Genomic DNA, 20,314 nt, shown 5'->3' with positions numbered 1-20,314 from the left:
TAATAATAATAATAATAATAATAATAATAATAATAATAATAATAATAATAATAATAATAATAATAATAATAATAATAATATAATAATAATAATAATAATAATAATAATAATGATGATGATGAACTCAGTATTATCTCAATTCACCTCCACAAGGGCCTTCATCCATACCTCTAAGTGGTTTACTTTTAATGAGGAAATGAGCTTTCTTTCCCAATATCTTAAAAATAACTGCTTCCCAGACAAACTATTGCTTAGAATGCTTAGGGAAATGCTAGCTGCCCGGTTTTGACAGCACCAAAATTAAAAATGTTTTCTAGCTTCCCTTTTTTTTCATGATGACCTTTTCAGAAAAAAGTTCTTGACAGTTGTTCAAGAAGAATTCCCGGCGTTGAACCTTCAATTCGTTCAAAAAAAAAAAACTCATTAACAATCGGATCTCCGTTCAAAACGAAAGACCGCCTTAGTCCTCTTCTAAAATCTAATGGTATTTTTATAAATATATGTGCACGAGATGTGATCACAGGGGCGTAAGTTTTAGATCGGGCAGTAGATTAACAAATCCCAGTCAAATATTAGGGACCACTCTAAGTTATGTAAAACATATATTGTTGTTAAGGATTTTATATTATAGGTCAAGTACATAATGAAAACGACCTAACAATCTTGGAGTCCATTATGATAGAAAAGATAGTTCCGTCTTTAAGTACACAATCCTCCTCTGTTCAGTCGTTTATCGCCTAAGGTGCGTTGTTTATTTTAACGAAATTCTTTCAGTCACTGCCCTTCCTTTGCGAGAATAATGTACAGAATGACCTTACCTTTTTTAGTGTTTTATGTAATTTTACTGTTTTTAGAATCTTAGAGATATTTTGTACGTAATTTTGATGTTTAGTATAATTTCCTGTTTTGAGATGTTCATCAATTATTTTCAGATTTTCTGCATGCTGATGTTCATTGAATTTTATTAAATACTGCCTAATTTTGATGGATTACGCAGTGCTTGGTTTTAAAGTCCTCGTTCGTGTCTTTATTGTAGCCTTGAGGATGCGACCATGAGTCGTGAAACGTGGGCAAAATAAATGTACCTAAGTACGATGCCTTTCACTATGGTTTCCCTGACGAGATATACATACATACATACATACATACATACATACATACATACATACATACATACATACATACATACATACATACATACATGTTCACCTAAAGCCACAGGAAAAGCTTGAAATGAAACGAGAGTGCCAAGTACTTCCGCGTAATTAACACAACGGGCCGCGAAATTACTTGGCACTGGCGTCTCTTTTCTACCCTTCCCTGTGGCTTCAGCTGATAAACAAATCACGTGCATATTTTTGTGATTTTAAATGTGTATATATATATATATATATATATATATATATATATATATATATATATATATATACATTGGTTACATCAAAGCTTCCTATTTTAATACGCTTATATACAGTAATGATTGAATACCTAAGAGAGAGAGAGAGAGAGAGAGAGAGAGAGAGAGAGAGAGAGAGAGAGAGAGAGAGAGAGAGAGAGAGAGAGAGAGAGAAAGAGAGATAACCCATGGCATAGGGAATCAAAATCTTCGTGACACTTTCAAATTATTGTCGAAGTCAAAGTACAGTGATTCAGTGTTAAACGTCCCGATCATAAATTTTCGACGACCCAATGAGAAGTATTGTATCATACCAAACGCAGCGGGCCTAATAAACACTGCCGGTATGTGAAGCTTTTTTTAAAAAGGAAAGACATTTTAAAGAGTTCCACAATGATGAAACCAGTGTAACATACTGACATACCCTTGAGGAATGCCAAAAGACCTCTTAAAACTTATGAAAGGGAAGGCATGCCTAAAGAACACAGCCGACATGACAAACTTTAAAAAAATAAATAAATTCGAACATATTCCCGAACTACTCAAACATTATATAATAAAGACATAGAAACGAACTGTTAAATAACTCCCCAAGAACCGCAAAGTTGAAGGAAACGCGAAATAAGAAATAAGAATCTTCACCAAATCTGCCCTCCGAGGCACCGTGTGGGGTAGAAGGCAGGCATAGCCGCGGCGTTGGGCCGATCGAGGTATTAATGTTTTCGTAATGTAAATAATGACCGTGTAATCTGCATGTCATAGGAATCCCTCCGTTTGTGTGTGAGTTATCGCTGGTTATCGGTTATTCATCGCCATTTCAGTCCGGCCGCGTCTGGTGGAGACGCGCCGAGGCGGACAATGTGGTTTTTCTCCCTCGACACCAATTGATTCCCGTCGGAGGAATTGTTACGCTGGAGTTGGGAGTCCGGGCGAGTGGTTTTTACGACGGGAATCTATTTGTTTTTTTGTAGCGCGCTTTATGTTTAACTGTTTAGGTCCTTCTCCATGACTTTTGCAGGTTCATGTTACCTGTCGACTTGACCTGACCCTCGTGAGGGATCCCAGGTCCTCGTGAGGGATCCTAGGTCCTCGTGAGGGATCCCAGGTCCTCGTGAGGGATCCTAGGTCCTCGTGAGGGATCCTAGGTCCTCGTGAGGGATCCCAGGTCCTCGTGAGGGATCCTAGGTCCTCGTGAGGGATCCCAGGTCCTCGTGAGGGATCCCAGGTCCGTCGGAGGCAGACCTCCTGTGAAAAGCCGTTATACATAGGAGGGGTTAAGTGCCACCAGTTAACCCCAAGGGGTGCACTGTAGTCACTGCTGAAGGTTCTTTGCATGCCCCCCACCCCCCCCCCCCCTTAGCTGCGACGACCCCTTCCGTTCCTCTTCCCCTACCTCCGTTTCGTATCTCTCTTCCATTTTGCTGTCCACCTCCTCCTAACAGTTATGCCAGCTGCTCTGGGGTTTTCCTCTCCCTTTCAAACCTCCGCACTCCAAGCTTCCTCTCCGGCGCTGAATGACCTCGCAGGCCCCAGTGCTTGGCCCTTTGTCCTAAAATCCACACTCCATTCCGTTCGTGTCACGTAAAACATTGTGGCCGAGCCGTTAGAAATGTCCGTGTCGTAGGATGGGTCGTTTTTTTGTTCCTTCTCTGTTGTGGAGGATGTAGCCTAGGCGACAGCGTCCAGGAATAAGGGTAGTTCTAAGTACTAGCTCCATGCCTGTTTTTACCTTGGAAACTGGTTTTTTTTCTACACTTGTAGGGCTTCTGATACTGGCGGTGCATTCGTTTGTCGGCCAAGTGGAATGTCCCTTCGCCGTGTTTAGTACTGGGCCGGGGTCGGGGGGCCGGGGCGGTACCCATACGTTAACAAGTTGTTGCACTTGCCGGACAGGGTATGAACCATTCCAAACAGATGTGCCCGTGCTCTGTCTTGTGAAGATCGCGTATGGAAACCCCTCGTTGGATGGACTTCGGGGTTAATTACAGGTTACGTTACATTCGTGCGACGAAAATTGAAGGTAAATCCATAACTAGCAACCAAAAACTTTAGAAAAAGTCAAGTTAGAAGGAAATCGCTGCCGCGGAGCTCCCACTTAGATCTACTGGAATAAGAAGCTTCAGCCTGTGTGAGAATGAGCTCTACATATACGTATATTTCCTCATTGGATGGGTTGGTATCGTTCTCGGGCAGCACCCTGCTGGGCCCGCGTTCGATTCTCCAACCGGCCAGTGAAGAATTAGAGAAGTTAATTTCTGGCGATAAAAATGAATTTCTCGGTGTAATGTGGTTTGGATTCCGCACTGAGCCGTAGGTCCCGTTGCTAGGTAACCAACTGGTTCTTAGCCGCGTAAAATAAATCTCATCCTTTGGGCCAGCCCTAGGGGAGCTGTTCATCAGCCCAGTGGTCTTCTGGTTAAACTAAGGTATACTTTGATATGTATTCAGAGGGTAACTAAGCTCAGGGTTTATGATAAATTAATCTCGCGAATCATAGGCTAGGGCCACAAGCCTTAAACTATTTGTGCAGCTTCATATAGTATCAGTAAAAGTTGCTTTCAAACCTGTAATGTTGCATAGTTTATTTGTAAAATACGTCTCGCAGGTTTAGTAATGGATGTAACTTTGATCATGATTTTTGGAATTAATTTCTGTCAGATTTCATTGTTGAGGTGAATCCATTAGGCTACAATCCCCCATCCAAATTTTGTCTGTCAGATCTCCTAAAACTCTGGTTGGTAGATCTAAGTAGTAGCTCCGTGGCGGTGATTTCCTTCTAACTTGACTTTTTCTATAGCTTTTTGGTTGCTAATTATGGATTTACCTTCAATTTTTGTTGCACGAATGTAAATAACCTGTAATTAACCCCTTAAGTCCATCCAACAGGGGGCTTCCATACGCAATCCTCACAAGACAGAGCACGGGTACGTCTGTTTTGAACGGTTCATAAGTCGTCCGGCAAGTGCAATAACTTGTTAGCGTATGGGTAGCCCCCCCCACGAGCCAGTACTATACACGGCAAAGAGACGTTCCATTTGGCCGACAACAAACAAATGCACCGCCATTATCAGAAGCCCTGAAAGTGTAGAAAAACCGGTTTCCAAGGTAAGAACGGGTTTTTAGCCTACTGAAGAAAATCCACAGCGTTATTTATAATATATATATCACTGGCATGAGCCGAAGACAGTTGATGAAGCTTGGTGACATTTTCTTTGGCCTGTGATGAATATTGTTTTTGCATTTCTGTATTTGTTGAGTAACCTATATCAGGAATGCTGGAACAATGGTTCGTTCCGACACGATATACAAACCGCCGGTCCTTTGCATTAGGAATTACTTTTAGCGTAGGCTGGAAACGGCCGTTGAACTTTCAAACAAGGTGGTTAGGCAGTTAAATACCATCCGGGAGGCGGGAGCACCGCCTGCCCAGATGTAAACATTCCAATTTGCTTTCAGCCGTCGTAGAATGAGGACGTTCTTTGCTCTCTGCCTGACTGCCCTTCAGCTTTCCCAGTGGGAACCCTCTGTTTTTCTATAATGAGTGTTGATAAGCCTTCTAAACCCTCCTATCCCCAGTGTGTGTGTCCTGGGGTAGGAGGCAAGAGATGTAATACTTTTCGATCTAGCGTCGACACAGACCCACTTGCCCTCTGCCCTACTTGCAGGGTACGTGTATGTTTGCGCGACACTTCTTGTAGTGCGTGTTGTGCCTGGTCTCCCGAGCAGTGGAGGAGGTTCGAAGGGAGGAGACGCTACTGTCGGAAGCCCGCCAAGGAATTGTCCAAGGGTAACAAGCCCCCGACGACTCCTGTGGTGGCTAATCCATCGGGATCGTTTCTCCCTCCCAGCGAACTTCCCCTGCTTGCTCCCTCTCCCTCGGGTGAGGACTCCCCCTCCCCTTCCTCATTCGTTTCATCGGGTGTGGAAGGGCGGGGGGGAGTGGTTGCTCAGGACATCCTGTCTGGGGCCTCTCCTCGCTCCGGGTGCGAAATTTTCCCCCTGGAGTGAGTGGAGGCTTCCCATTTTGATCCAACTTTATCCTCAGGTTTGGGGGTGGAAGCACCTTCTATGGACCAGGTATCTGACTTGTCCTCTGCCTGGCTGCACCTGGGTCTACCTGACGTTCAGTCACTGGAGGGCCTGGTGTCCCACTTGTCTGGCGCTCCAGTGACAACTCACTCAGCTACCGCTTCACCACCACGACTGTCACCGTGTCAGCGTTAGGGAAGCTGCATATGACGGTGGCTTCACATCTGGACACCCAGGTATCGGCTGCCCCTGCCACACACAATCCAGTGCTGTTGCCTTTGGGTTCCTGGCCCCGCTATCTCGCCCTGGTCTTTCTTACATGGTGACGTCGTCGGTTCCATATGTAACAATGCCTGCTCCAGTTGCTGACCCTAGCTCGTTTATGACCATGGTCCCGGCTCCTCGCTTCTCTGGCTGCTGATGCGCCACCCGTGCCTCCGACCCTGGCTTCTCACCTGGACATTATTGGCTGCCGTGCGAGTGTACCTGGCCCAGCAACTGCTGGCCTGAGCACCATCTCCGCTGCCTGGGTTGTGCCTGCTGCTATGGCCCCCCTGGTTGCTCCTGTGCCTTCGGTTGCTCCTGAGTGGTTTGGGGACCTGACCTTGATCCTGAGGAAGATGGCGAAGAAGAAGCCAAAGAAGAGATCGCGAAAGGTGTCATCGTCGTCTTCATCTGCTGCCTCTTCTTCCTCTTCTCCTTCCTAGGCTCACCAGCCAAAGAAGAAGAAGCCTGCCTCTTCCCCCCTAAGAAGTCTCGCACCAAGACCTATAAGGGACTGCCTCCTTCCACAGGGAAGGCAGTGGGATCTCTCGCTGGCTCTGTCCAATCCACGGATCAGGGAACCTTTGCGCTGACCCCAGGGTCAGTCATATTGGGAGCCAAGAGCTACTCCCCCTGCTGCGCTGAAGAAGTCTGCTTCTAAGACCAGCTGGTCCATGTCGGACACTTGCTCACGAGTCGCTCCGAGTACCCAGGTTTCCAGGGAGACCCGAGTACCCCAGTCTGGTATGGGAGAAACATCTCTCTGTCAAGACTCGGGCATGGGGCAAGAGAAAGAGTCCGGGCATATAGGTGCCCCCACTCTTCCTGCTGGTACTCCCCTGAGTACCAAACCAAATTCCCGGGAAGGTACACTGGTCCCTCTGGAGAAGCAGAGAAGAGGTCCCCTACTCAGTCTTCCCGAGAGGTTTCGGCCTCGAAGAAGACTGGGCTGCGCCTAAAGGACATTGCAAGTTCACGCCAGCCAGCAGTGCGCACTTGACTCCTTCCAGTCCTCGGCCATGTCTGTGCAGCCAGCCTGGCTCGGGAGGTGAGCACACGCCACTCCACTCTCCTCGGGAGACTGCTTTGCCCAGGCGAAAGTGCTCTCCACCACCGCGGGTTGGTGACCACTCCCGAGCCACTGCCCCTGTTGGTTCTGCCAGCAAGGCCAGTGGGAGTGCCTGATCCTCCTCGCCTGTCCCTTCTACCTCTGGGCTCCTTCCAGGGGACACAAGTGAGACAGGAGGAACTCTGGCAAGTTGTCTCCCCAGAGTCCTACCTCGGGGGCGTATGTCCCTGGCTCGGTCCTCAGTTCTGCCAGGTCTTACGCCCGCGTGGTGCAAGAAGGATCACGGGGGTCTGCTGAGGTTCTCCCTCCTGCAGGGAGAGTAGATCGGGAGGACCGCACTCTGGAAGGACTCGAGGGTCCTCTTCCCCAGGATGCGGACACCCCCGAGATACAGAGGACATTTGCTGAGGTTATTGCGCTGATTCGTCAGCACAATGACCTCGGGGAAGGGACCACGGCCTCATCTGTGGATCGTCTATCGCGCCTCAAATCCTACTGGGGACCCAAGAAGGAACCCAAGGCTTCGGTAGGGCTGCCATGGTCCATGCTTGCCGAGGGTTACTCAATCAAGTGAATAATCTTGTGTGTGGGCAGAAAATTTTCTCAGATCAAACCGCTCAGACAAGCTTCTTCCACCTCCTCTGCCTCACCAGAAGTGCTTTTACGCTCCATCGGAGAGGGCATTGCTGCCTAAGCAGGTTGACCTGGACCTCGTTCGTCTAGATCCGGGTCTCCCATTGCAGCAACTTACTGCAAAGAGCATCTCCCTCTCTCAGCAAGAAGCCGCATCCCTGGAAGCCACCGCCATGGCAGCCTTCCAGGCAGTCTCTTGGGTGGATCTGTGGTCTTTCACAGTATCCAAGGTGGCTGCTTCCTCGGGCGCTATCGTACCCAAGGAGGACTCCGCCTTTGGGAGACTGTGCCAGTCTGGAGGTAGGGCCATCTCCTACCTCACCCACCAGACGGCAAACCTGTGGGTCAACCTGGTCCTGAAGCAAAGGGACGCCGTTCTTTCTTGCTTCTCCAGGTCCGTGGGGCCCGAGTTGGCAATGTCCCTGCGGAATGGACCGTTGCTGGGTTCCACCTGTCTTCCCTAGAGAGTTGGTGGACACTGCGGTGGACAAGCGCTGGGCCGATGACAGTGACTGGCTTGCCCACCAGGCAGTGGCCAAGACCTCTGGGTCCTCATGTACCACTGCAGCCAGGCTAGCAATTCCTCGGCCCCTAAGAAGTCCCAGTCTTCGAAGGGGTCCCATGGAAACACCCAGCCTTCTTCTTCCTCTAGAAAGGGTGGGTCTTCCCGCCCCTTTCAGCCCGCTTTCCAGTCTGGAAAAGGGGGCAAGGGGAAGAAGAAGAAGGGGAAACGCTAGGGACGGCATTCCCTCCCAAATGCTACCGAAGGTGGGGGAGGTTGCCTGTCGAGCCATTGTGCAACATGGCAGCAACATGGAGCCAAGACCTGGATAGTGGATGTCCTTCGAGAGGGATATCTACTACCCTTCGAGTCTCGGCCTCCCCTCACCTACTCTCCAGTCCATATCCGCACGTACGTCCAAGGAACTCCGAAGGACTCCGCACTACAGCAAGAAGTGCAAGCCATCCTGAGCAAGGGTGCTGTGGAAGTCATGTCAGACCAGTCTCCAGGCTTTTACAGCTGTGTCTTCCTCGTAGAGAAAGCCACAGGGGGATGGAGATCAGTCATAGACCTTTCTCCCCTGAACTGATTCATTCACCAGACTTGGTCCTCTCGCAAGCAAGTACCTCCGCTTTATCGTCGGGGAGACAGTCTTCCAATTCAGGGCACTCTGCTTCGGGCTCTCGACCGCTTCCCAGGTGTTCACGAGTCTTCTCTCATGTCAGCTTGGGCCCACTTGCACGGGATACGTCTATTGATGTATCTCAATGACTAGCTTGTCCTGGCAAGCTCCCACCCGCAGTTGCTGCAGGAGAGGGATCGACTCCTCGAGTTTTGCCGTGATCTTGGGGTCTTGGTGAACTTCGAGAAGTCAGATCTCACCCCCCAAGCAGAGGATAAAGTACCTGGGCATGCTGATAGACACGGTAGCAGCAAAAGTCTTTCCCTCGAACTCTCGTATCAGCAGGTTCAGGCAGGCAGCACAGCTGTTCCTGTCACGACAGGAGCAGCCAGCCCAGCAATGGCAAGTCGTCATCAGTCACCTGTCGTCGCTGGAGAAACTGGTACCTCATGGGCGTCTGCACCTGAGGTCTCTACAATGGAGGCTAAAGGAGTATTGGTCCCAGTCCTGAGACCCCCAGTCCTTTCTCATCCCTCTTTCCGAGGAGGTGAGAGAGGATCTTCGCTGGTGGATGGAACGACAGGAACCTCTTGATAGGAGTATCCCTACATACTCCCCCTCCGGACATGCTGCTGTTCTCAGACGCATCGACCAAGGGATGGGGCGCACACCTGGAGGAGTTGCTGACTTCGGGAGTGTGGCACCGAGACGACAAGCACCTTCGCATCAGCATCCTGGAGCTCAAGGCAGTCTTCCTGTCTCTCCAAGAGTTCCAGGATTGAGTGATAGGACACTCCGTGGTACTGATGAGAGACAGTACCACGGTAGTGGCATACGTCATCAAGCAGGGGTTGTCTAGTATCCTTCCCGCTCCACCAGTTGACGATGCAGGTGCACGAGTGGACTCTGGCCCAGTCGGTAGAGCTGTCAGCCAGGTACATTCCAGGCAAGAGGAATGCAGAGGCAGGCAAGCTCAGCCACCAGAATCAAGTGATAGGAACAGAGGGGTCCCTTCACCCAGACATCGCGGAAGGGTTGTTCAATCTGTTGGGGCATCCAGTCATAAATCTGTTTGCCACCTGGAACAACAGAAAACTTCAGGTCTTCTGTTCAGTCGTGACGGACCCATGGGCTGCTGTGGAGGACACGTTCCAACACCTGTGGGACAACCTCGATGTCTGCGCCTTTCCTCCATTTTGTCTGATTCGCAGGGTGATCAGCAGCCAAGTGATGATCACCCCTGAATCTCAGGATGACTCTGGTGGCTCCCAAATGGCCTCAGGCTGTTTGGTATCCCGACCTGCTAGCTCTTCTTTCCAAGGCACCGAGAGAGATTCTTCCCTGGCCCAACCTGCTGTGTCAACCCCACGTAGAGTGGCATCACCTGGCAGTACAGTCCCTGTGTCTTCATGGCTGGCGGTTATCCAGCATCTGCAAGTTAGAGGCTTTTTGCATTGCGCAGCAATGGAGATGGCTGGACACCTCAGGCAGTCCTCCACAGTGGTATACCAGGGAAAGTGGACCATCTTCTGTGGTTGGTGTCGTGGATGGGGTTTTTCTCCGGTCGGAGCTGCTGTTCAGCAGGTCGCGGATTTTGTCGTCTTTCTTTGTCAAGAGAAGCTTCTCTCCATTTCAGCCATAAAAGGCTATAGAACTGCACTCAGCCTAGTCTTGCAGCTGAAAGAGGTAGATATCTCCTCCTCTTTCGAGATTTCTCTATTGATGAGAACCTTTGAGAGGTCTTGCCCACCCAGGGACCTCACGCCCTCTGCATGGGATGTGACTCGTTCTAAGGAGCCTGACTTATGCACCGTACGAGCCTTTACGAGAGTCGTCAGACAGGGATGTGACCCTCAAGACCATCTTCCTGCTTGCTGGCACAGCGAAGAGAGTGGGAGAACTTCACGGGCTTACCTTTGATGTTAAAAACTCTATTTTGTCCCGGACTTCGTAGCGAAGACTCTGAATCCATCAGTCCCTGATGCTAGGTTCAAGTCCTTCACAATCCCCTCCCTAGAGGACTTCGTAGGTATTGACCCAGATGAGATGCTACTGTGTCCTGTTAGAGTGCTGCACTGCTATCTGAAGAGAACTCGCCATCTCTGGGCTGAGTGTTGATGACTTTTATTAGCACTGGCTCAACCAAGAAAGAGGTGTCCAAGAACACAATTTTTTTCAGGGTTTGTGAGACAATAAGGAGTGTACTCTGCTGTTGGAGAAGACGGTACCTTTCGTCTGAGAGCTCACGAAATCTAGAGCATTGGTTCTACCCTCGCATTCCGGAAGAACCTGTCGGTTCCTCAGGTATTGAAAGCAGGGGTGTGGTCTCAGCAGACCACCTTCACCTCTTTCTACCTTCAGGATGTTGCCCACAAGTCCTTGGACACCTTTTCCTTGGGACCTGTGGTGGCTGCTCAACAAATTGCGTAGCTTACCTGGCTCCTCTAACAGGACAGGTTGCATCTCACCTAAGGTCTGTGGTTGTGGATGCGAGAATGAGTGTGGGAGTGACTGGCCTCTCCTTCTTCTCTTCATCCTGGTGCTCTTCCTGCAGGGGCAGAGAGTGGATGTGCCATTACATGCTGGATCTGGCGGTCGATGCAGGTAAGCATACACTTCTAGCTTCTGTTCTATTTCCTTTCAGGATCATAGAAGCAAACCCGCTCCTTCCTCTAGCAAGGGGAGGAAGGAGATCATGACAATAAGACAAGCGCGATACTTGTATTTTCCTTAATGTCGCCGACTTCTCAAGGTTCATCCTAGCCTATTTTTGTATGAAATGACGTCTTCCTCATTCATACGAAAAAGGCTAGAAGACTGACAACTGATCTCGCGTTTCCTACAACCCGATCACTTTGTTAGAGGTAGGTTTTCCCTTCCTCGCTCTATCAACCAGGAAGGGAACCCAAGGTGTAGCGAACTCCAGTCAGTTCAAAGAGGCTCACTCAGATTCCTCCCTCCTACCAGTGAGTCTTCCTAATGTAAAGGACCAGTGGCTTGTATATTGTGTCGGAACAAATCACAGTTTTTTAAAGTAATTTGTATTTTTCCTAACTATACAAACCTGAGGTCCTTTACATTGCATTTTCATGCCCACCTCATGCCACCCCTCAATCTGACACCTGGGCCGAAAGGCATATTGGAATGTTTACATCTGGGCAGGCAGAACTCCCGCCTCCCCAGACGGTAGTTAATTGCCTAACCACCTTCTTTGAAAGTTCTGTGGCCATTTCCAGCCTTGCTGAAAGTAATTCCTAATGTTAAGGACCTCAGGTTTGTATAGTTAGGAAAAATATACAATTTTAAACATCTGACTTACCTGGTAGTTATATATATAGCTTGGTCCCTGACAAATGCTGGCAGAATTTCTTAAAACTGATTAGCAATCGCCAATGGGTGAGTCAGGTGAACCACTAGTGCGCCCTCTACCCAGGTACCTGGAACCATTCCAACTGTTCCTCAGATCTTCCCATTTGCCATACCATTTGCATCGTTAAGAATTTTGCTTCGTTTGGCCATCTGATTTTCACAGAGTTTTGGTAAGTATGCTTTGGCTTTCAGGCTTTCGCTGTTTTTTGGATTTGATTTGGATTTTCTGGATTTGTTATTGTTGATTTTGACCTTTGCTCGTTTTTTGGATTTTTCAGTTCTCTTACGATTTTTCTTTTCCAAGATGTCTGACTCTGTCACCAGTGTGAGAATGTGTGTGGTGAGGTAAACCCGGCTTAAAAGCTGTCCATTGGATCCCCACTCTATTGTGTAAAATGCAAGGGAAAAATTGGTGAGTTAAAGGATAGATGTGATGAATATTTTGGTTTATCAGAAAAGAGTGGATGGATTACTGCCATATGTTTCTAAGAAGGGATAGGATCAGAAGAGCCAAGGAGTAAAAAATCTCACTCTTCTAGAGATAGTCAGGGAATTGAAGAATTCTTTTCCTCATAACAATCCTATTATTCATTCCCCAGTAGTGGTAGTCCCAGAACCCCCACTGATACAGGTAATGAACCAACCTTCAAACATGATGATGACATTTCAAACCCTTGGACAAAAGGTAGAATCCCTCCACAAGAGACAGAGAGGATTTATGGTCCATGTCAGAGATCTAAAAATACTCAAGTGTTAATGAGAAAAATAAGAGTGCAAGTGTTGTGGAGGTGCAGTTGCTTGGTCCTGTCGTGCTCTAGTCCTAGACCTCTTCCAAGCTCACCAACCCTGTGAGAAGGAAAATCGACAGACTTTGGGGAGGCGAGAGGCTTTAGCTACCGTTTCAGTCGTCCCCTCGGCGTACCTGTTGACGCTTCCCAGGACGCTCACCCTGATACGCCATTCCAAGGCGAGGTTAAAGTGTTTTTCATCCTTGGAGGCGCTGTTACCCAGAAGGGACTGGCGCCATAATGCTCCTACAATCTCAAAATGGCTCCTTCTTCGTAACCGTGGATTTCCCAGGCTCCAAATGAATGGTCAGGAGCAGCCCAGGCGTTCCCCTCTTTAGTTCGGACAATTTGCTCTCCTGTCAAGAAAAACGGGACCTGTATGTTGTCAGATGGCGCCGTGTTGTGGTTCTGCTTTGGCGCTGATGACCTGAAATAAGACCGAGGTATGTCGCGTCCCTTCAATTCAATTCAAGCATCGATGAAAATGAATTAGTAGTTGAAAATGGCGGCCTCCCAGGCCTCGAACCCTGTTGCAACAGGTAGCTCCGCCAGATAAGTCTAATTCAGGACATGCAACGAAAACTCTTCCTGATGTAAGTCTTTCAGCTGGAGAAGAAGGATAGATGCAGACGCTTTGAGACGTCCAGATGATTCTGTTTTGCCGCCCTGAGGAAACTTTGACCGAACCTGTTGCTAAGGCGCCAGCTCAAGTGACTTCGGGCGACGGGACAGGAACGTGAAAATGTTTCTCACTCTTCAAGAAACCTCAATCATTTTCGTTTCCCTGAGACAATCCTAGATCTTGACAGATGTCGCAGTCGGATGCAGTTCTCAAGCGACCTTCTTGGACCAAACAATGATTTGTCAAGACTGCCTGGATGCCAGGGCGCCCAGTAAAATCAGAGGATGGGCGCCAGGACTGGACCAAGATCTTGGCTAAAAGGAATAGACTCCAAAATCTGGACGCCAGGACGCCAGGCGTCAAGGGCCGAAGACACCAGGCGCCATAAGACTGGACAAGGACGTGCAGGCGTCAATCAATACTTTGAGAACCCGTCCCTTATTTGGTTTTTTGGTCAATCAGAAGAAGAGTCTTGATGATATCCTCAGTCTCCTGTGGATCTGATCGAACAAGATTTCCGGAAGAAGAAGATAGTAAAGGCCTTCAACTTTCATCAGACTTGAAAAAACTTATGAAACTTTTTCCCATTTCCTGAAAACTTTATTCGATGGCCTCGTTCCCCACCTTCAGAATTTACTCTTGGAAGGCGCCTAAGAGGAGTCATTTTATGAAGATGGTTTTGTCCGCTCGTCAAGAGAGCTCTCAAAATGATGAATGAATGGATGCTTTCAAAGAAAGAACAAGGAAAGACAGCCTTTGCTTTTCCTCCAGCCAAACTAGCTTCAAGATCAATTTTGGTATCAAACGGGAGAATCGTTCTTCCTTGGAATACCTGCCTCTTCCCAGGGAGACTTCTCAATCTTGTTGATTCATTTCAGCAAGTGGCCATGGGAAAGAAAAGTTTTGTTGGTCAACATCAGAGTTGGACCACCTCCTCAAAGGAATTTTTTAGGCCTTCTGAAGTCTTTAACTTTCTGGACTGGACCCTGGGAGCTTTAGGAAGAAAGATGGAATTATTCAGCACACAATGACAAAGAAGAATTTGTACATCTTATGTCATGTATGGATAAAGGAATCAGAGATGGTGCCAGCGAATTAGCTGCTCTTTCTCAGCAGGAATCTTGAAGAAAAGGACCCATCTTTGCTCTTTCCTAGCTAATGGGGTCACATCAATCAAAATCGAATTAATTTTATGCCCACTTTCCTCCTCACCTCTTCCAAGACTTGGTTAAAGAGATTTTCCTCCTTAGCTCAGAAAACCACACAAGATCTTATATCGAAGACAGCAAAAAAGTCTACTCTTCTTCCCTAAAAAAGTAAGGCTGAGGCTTCTGTGCTTCAGGGATCTCAGCCCTTTCGTGGTCGGCCCTCAGGTAGAGGTTTCTGAGGGCTGGTAGAAGATCTGGAAGACAAGAGGCCTCCACAGGAAGAAACAGGACTCTACCCCCCTTCAGGCAGCGGTAGGTGCCAGGCTGTCCAACTTGGCAGGTGTGGGAGAAAGAGAGGAGCGGATCCTTGGTCCATTCAACTACTCAAGGATGGATACAAAATCCCTTTCTAAGAAAGCCTCGTTGGCAGACAAACCAATAGATCTGTCTCCCAGATACAGAGACGAGTCCAAGGCCAGGCGATTCAACAGCAAGTTTGTGTGCAATAAACAAAAGTTATTGCAGAAAAAAGGGTTCTAGAGAAAATACAAAATCTGGATCACTGGTCCTCCAGGATGCGTTTTTCACGCCAGGGTTCACAACCGCCTTTTCTGGTTCAGAAAAAAAGCTCATAGGGTTGGAGACCAGTACTGGATGTGAGTGCCCTCAACGTCTTTGAGGGACGTCAGGAAAGACAATTGTTTCAGGATGGAGCTCTTCCAACAAATCAGTGTTAGCTAGCAGTCAGACAACAAGTCAGGACTGGGCGGTTTGCCTTGGACCTTCAGGGTTCCCGGATATCTCCACATCCCTATACACCGGGCTTCAAGAAATACCTGAGATTCGCCTCTTCAGGAACAGGTATTCCAGTTTCGGCTCTTTGTGCAAGCTAAACACCACGCCCAAATATTCTTCCAGACTGATGTCGAATGTAGCAGGAATGCTGGACACGTCAGGCATCAGGGCCTTCTCTGTATCTGACGACTGGCTTCTCAGAGCTCCTTCCTTCAATCGCTGTCTGGAGGATCTTCAAGGACAGTCTGTTTATCAGAGGAACTAGGACTTCTGATAAACAGAGAGAAATCTTTCTGACCCCATCCCAAGAGATCCTGTATCTAGGGATGAAGATTCAGTCTCAGGATTTTCAGGGCTTTTCCGTCACCATCAAGGATGGAACAAGCCTTGGAAAATTAAAGGACTTTCTGGGAAACGGATCATGCTCGGCGAGGGAATGGATGAGTCCTGGGGACCCTTTCCTCGCTAGAACAGTTTGTTTCCTTAGGGAAGACTAAACTCATGCCCTTACAATTTCACCTCAATCGGTATTGGAGCAGAAAGAGAACTAGAGAAAGAGTGTATCCCCATTTCAGAGCCAATAAACAGTTTTCAGTGGTGGAACGACCCTGTCAAGCTTCAGGAGGGCCTTTCATTAAAAACAGAAGAACCCAGACCTAGTGTTGTTCTCCGGCATGCGCCGGACTCAGGGTGGGGAGCAACACTAGGAAAGTTGGAAGTATCAGGCTTCTGGACCAGAGAGCAAGAGAAGCTCCACATCAATCAGAAGGAACTGACTGCAATCTTTTTAGCCCTCAAAGTTTTACACACAGTGGGAACAAGACAGGTGCAGGTCAACTCCGACAACACGGCGGCGTTGGCCTACATCAACAAACAAGGAGGCACCCACTCCAGGTCACTGTACGAGACAATCAGAGAACTCCTTCTCTGGGCAAAGGAGAAAATGTAAAACTAGTTGTGCTTTATTCAAGGGGAAAAAAATGTGAGGGCAGACATTCTGAGCAGGAAATCAAGTCCTCTCAACAGAATGGACTCTTCACCAAGATGTCTGCAGAGACTTTGGGGTCGTCCATGCATAGACCTCTTCGCCACAGCTCAAACGAAGAGGATGGAGACTTACTGCTCTCCTGTACCAGACCCTGAGGCATATACATAGATGCGTTCCTGATGGATTGGTCCAACCTGGACGTGTATGCATTTCCCCCCTTCAAGATCATAAGAGGGTCATTCAAAAATTTGTGTCACACGAGAGGACAGGATGACTCTTGTGGCCCCTTACTGGCCGACAAGAGAATGGTTCACAGAGGTACTGGAATGGATGGTGGACACGCCGAGAAGTCTACCTCTAGAGGCCAGATCTACTCAAACAACCCCACTTGGAAAGATATCACCAAAACCTCCAAGCGCTACAGCTAACTGCCTTTAGACTATCAAAAACTCACAAGAGCTAGAGGTTTTCAAGGAGGCAGCTAGAGCGCTACTCGCAAAAGCAAGGGAGGTCATCTACCATCAAGGTATACCAATCCAAGTGGGAGGTATTTTAGAGGATGGTGCAAAACAACCCGTGTCCTCTTCCAGTACCTCTGTTTGACCCAGATAGCATGGATTTTCTTCTTTCCTCATAAGAGGAGACGTAACTTTTCAGTCTCTACTATTAGGGATACAGGAGCATGTTGGCAGCAGTCTTCAGACATACAGAAACTTGACTTGTTTTATAATAAGGATCTCCAAGACCTTATCAGATCATTCGAGACTACCAAAGAGAAAGTCAGATCTCACCAGCCAGTGGAACCTAGACGTGGTCCTAAAGTTCTCTCATGTCCGGACTAAGGACTTTAGAACCTTTGCAAGAGATTTCATTTAAAGATCTCACAATGAAGACTCTCTTTTTATTTGTATCAAACAGCTAAAAGAGTCAGTGAAGTACATGCCTTCAATAAAACCGTTGGTTTTAGGTCAGGCAAGCTATCTGCTCTCTACAATTGGGGTTTTAGCTAAAATGAACCTCATTCACAACCATGGCCTCAAGTCTTTTCAAGTCAAGATTATGAATCTGGCAGAGATCACAATTGAGGAGTTAGAGAGAGTACCTCTGTCCCATAAGATCAATCTGAGATTCTTACCTGGAAAGGACAAAGAATTTACGAGGCAATTCAGAGGCGCTCTTCATGTTCAGTTAATGAAGCCCTCTGTACCAGATGTCAAGGAATGTTATCACTTTTTCATTAGACAGTTGATAAAGAAGCTCATCTCAGGAATGTAATGAGAGGATTTGCTTCCTAAAGGTATAAAACCCATGAGGTCAGGAATGGTTGCAACCTCTGATAGCTTTTAACAGAATAGGTCCCTTCACAAAGATATCATGGACTCTTCCTTCTTATTGGAAGCAAGTCAGTGTTTGCCTCTGTTACTACTTGAAACAAGTACAAAGCTCCTAGGACGTCTTTAGCCACTGGGACCATTTATCTTCTAACTCAGTAGTGGGAGAGGGACTACCCCTACAATCCCATAAAACAATGCCCTTTTTCTTGCCTTGGAATGGTTGAAATTTTATGGTTGTTTGTGGAGATTGGACGCAGTCTTCCAATCATTGATTTTAGTCAGATAATCATTTTGTTCCTTGGCAGCGCCGGAACAAGGGTATTATAGGTTGTCTGTCACATAGAGGTTGGTATACGGTTGGCAGCTCCTAGAGGTCTTCAGCCCCTGGGTGGATCGCTGGACCTCTTAAGGAAAGCAGACATAATGAGGAGTTCATTGAAGTCAGCTTCCTTAATCCAAGTAAGAACCTTAAGTTGGTTTATTAACCCTTAAGCAAAATTCCAAAAAGATGTTGGCTGTCTCTGACCCTCCACCAAAGGTGTCAATCAGCTATTATATAACTGCCAGGTAAGTCAGATGTTTAAAAATGATATTTTCATAATAAAATAAATTTTTGAACATACTTACCTAGTAGTTACCATGTTAAATTCCACCCTCCTCCCCTCTAGAGACTAGGGGCATGGAAGATCTGAGGAACAGTTGGAATGGTTCAAGGTACCTGGGTAGAGGCGCACTAGTGGTACACCTGACTAGACCACTCCCGATTGCCGTGAGTTTTGAAATTCTGCATGGCGTGAGGGACTTAAGCTATATATATAACTACCAGGTAAGTATGTTCAAAAATTTATTTTATTATGAAAATATCATTTTACTTTAAAGAACTGATTTTTCCAGCATTGTAGGCTGTAATTTGATCAAACGATTGAGCACCTTGTCATTTTGCTTTGGGGCTTGGTTAGATATCAGGTTGTTACTACACGATATACAAACCTGAGGTCCTTAACATTAGGAATTACTTACAGCAAAGCTGGAAATGGCCGTTAAAATTCTTGAACAAGGTGGGTAGGCAGTAACTACCGTCTGGTAGGCGGGAGTCCTGCCTCCCCTGATGTAAACATTCCAATTTGCTTTCGGCCATCGTGCTGTGCAGACGTGTTTTCGGAACTCTCTGCCTGATTGTTGTTAAGCTCTCCATTCCCAGTGGCATCTTTTTTGTTGTTTCTGTATATATGTTATGTGTACAGTATTTGATGTTGTTTAATATACAAACCCACGATTTTGATAGCCTTGCAGTAAGGCTGTCTTTCCTCGTGTGTTTCTTCGGGTCGGCTGCTAGGGGCGTAACAATTTTGCTCCCCTATCATTGGACTTCACGCCATGACTGCAACCCTTTCTGTCTTGTGCGAGTGTTGCTGTTTGCTGCCTGTGCTGTCGCGGTTATGCCGGGAGGAACCCTTATCAGGGGGGAGGTTGCTGGCCGTTGTCGGAAGGTTATTCGTCTCTGACGGCACCCTTGGTGACCCCTTCATTCTGTCTGGTAACTTCCCTCCTGTCTGTCTCTCTGTCCTATCACTCACTCGTCAAGCGAAGATCGGCGGGGGGTGGGGGGGGGGCACATCAGGCAACCTCTTCTCTGGGGCCTCCTCCCACTTCGTCAGGGCAATCTCCCTCAGAGCAAGAGGAGTCTCCCTTTACTAATAATTTTTTTTTTTTCCAAGGTTGACTGAGCATCGTAAGGCACAGCTGAAGTTTCCCTGTGGCAGGAAGGCTGCCCTCATACAGTGGATACTTCGATGATGACCACAGTGACGGTAATGGCTAAGATCCCCACATCGGTGTCAACACTGTACCCTGACAAGGGGAACCAACTGCTGTTCATTCTCGGGCACTCCTGTATGCTGTGCCACTGCCTCCTGTTATACATGTGAGCCCGTCTGCTCCTGCTGTGCCTCCTGTCTTTTTGCTCCTGTTGCCCTGGCGGCCAGTCACTGGGCCGCTCCTGCTGTGCCTCCTGCCCCAGCTGCGTGGTCACTCCTTTTGCTGTTGCTGACCTTCTTGAAGCTCCTGCTGGCCAGGCTGCTCCTGTTGTGCCTCCTGCCTAGTTGCCCTTGTCGCTCCTGTTGCTTCTCCTGGTGTCCTGTCGCCTGGGCCGCTCCCGTTGCACTTTCTGATTTAGCTGCCATGGCAGTTCTGTGCTTCCTGACCACCTTCCTGTAGAAGGTGTCAGAGATGAGATCAAGGAGGAAGTGCTGTGAGATGTAGTCGTCATCTTCAATTTTATCTTCGATTTCGTCTTCTGCTGCCTTCTCCCCTTCATCTTCTGAGACTTGTCAGCCGAAGAAGAGGAAGGCTGCCTCTCCCACCCCTAAGAAGTCCCACCATGGAGCTTCTAAGGGGCTGCCTCCCATCACAGGGAGGCAGTGGGATCTCTCGTCGGCTCTTCCCGGCTTTCGGGCTCAGGGACCAAATCGCTTACCCCAGGGTCTTGTGTTTCAGGAGTCGCGGGCGCTCAGACTTCGGTTTGCGCTCCCGTCGCCATTCTAGTGGTTCTGCCCCTAGACTGGTGCTGTGTTGGGTGCTCGACTTGTCGAGTCACACTGAGTGCCCGAGGATCTTCGGAGTCTTGTGCATCCCAAACCGGTGTCGGAGAGACCTCTCACCGTCCCGGTTCAGGCACAGGGCAAGAGAAAGAACCAAGACATGCAAGTGTCTCGCTTCTTCCTGCCAGCACTGACAGTGCTTGGTCAGTTTCCCA

General features: G+C 48.0%; 1 protein-coding gene across 2 annotated transcripts in view; it reads left to right on the top strand.

Moving 5' to 3' along the window:
• The first annotated feature begins 1,975 nt into the window (after positions 1-1,975).
• LOC136852019 (uncharacterized) overlaps positions 1,976-20,314 on the top strand; it is a 148,873-nt gene continuing 130,534 nt past the window's right edge. Inside the window, exon 1 of one of the 2 annotated variants that reach the window (XM_067126487.1) lies at positions 1,976-2,106. The gene's annotated coding sequence lies outside the window, so the exon portion shown is untranslated. Of the gene's footprint in view, positions 2,177-20,314 lie in introns of both variants that reach the window. The other variant, XM_067126486.1, reaches the window with a different exon arrangement.

The sequence above is a fragment of the Macrobrachium rosenbergii genome, chromosome 24, assembly GCF_040412425.1.
Source record: "Macrobrachium rosenbergii isolate ZJJX-2024 chromosome 24, ASM4041242v1, whole genome shotgun sequence".
Classification (NCBI taxonomy): Eukaryota; Metazoa; Arthropoda; class Malacostraca; order Decapoda; family Palaemonidae; genus Macrobrachium; species Macrobrachium rosenbergii.
The sequence above is the reverse complement of the archived record's forward strand: the minus strand, read 5'-3'. Positions and strand labels throughout refer to the sequence as shown.